Source organism: Sinocyclocheilus grahami, unplaced genomic scaffold (assembly GCF_001515645.1).
Source record: "Sinocyclocheilus grahami isolate Dianchi unplaced genomic scaffold, SAMN03320097.WGS_v1.1 scaffold170.1, whole genome shotgun sequence".
In the NCBI taxonomy this organism is placed as follows: Eukaryota; Metazoa; Chordata; class Actinopteri; order Cypriniformes; family Cyprinidae; genus Sinocyclocheilus; species Sinocyclocheilus grahami.
Window position 1 is genome coordinate 463,366 of NW_015505349.1, and position 745 is coordinate 464,110.

Consider the following 745-nt stretch of genomic DNA (forward strand, 5'->3'; position numbering starts at 1 on the left):
TCATCAAAGCTCAGTAAATATTGGTCACAGACACAGAAATTTACTTTAAATTTCAACAAGCTGATTTACTCACTAAAAACTCCCAACAGATCATGTTTTCAGACCATTTCAAGTCTTATTTTAATGTAATAAAGTGGTTACATCTAAGTGTGTGAGTTGTTTACTTACTTTTTTAAATGAGTCTTCACATTAATGCCATCATATTGTTCATTCAGACTGATTCGCGAACGTAGAACGCACATGAACACAATAGGCGGGATTTATCGCATGAACCAATCACAGCCGAACATAACCAGTCATATCCAATCATATCGTGATGGAGGCATTGCCTCCTCTCACGTGATTTTCCCCCATTCATTCTCAATTACCCCCCACTGCACGCTTTAGTTGGTCTGTTAAAACTCAATGGGCTCAGGGGAGGCGAGAGAGACTCGGACTCCCGATGTAACTTTATCTGCTGGTGTCGCTGTTGGACAATGTTTCTTTAGAAAAACGATTTATACACTTTTTAATGTTATATTTTGTAATATTGGCATGGTTTTATTTTTATACTACTCATTTTTTCTTATCCAATATTTTGAAGATGTATATATATATACAGTATATACACAATTCAATTTTTCTCTGCTTTGCACACATAAATTTTAGCACATATATTTTTAGCTATGTAATATATATAATGTATTACATTATGCATGATAAAATATAAAGATTTCACAGTGATTTGATTCTGTAAAGTTTTTTT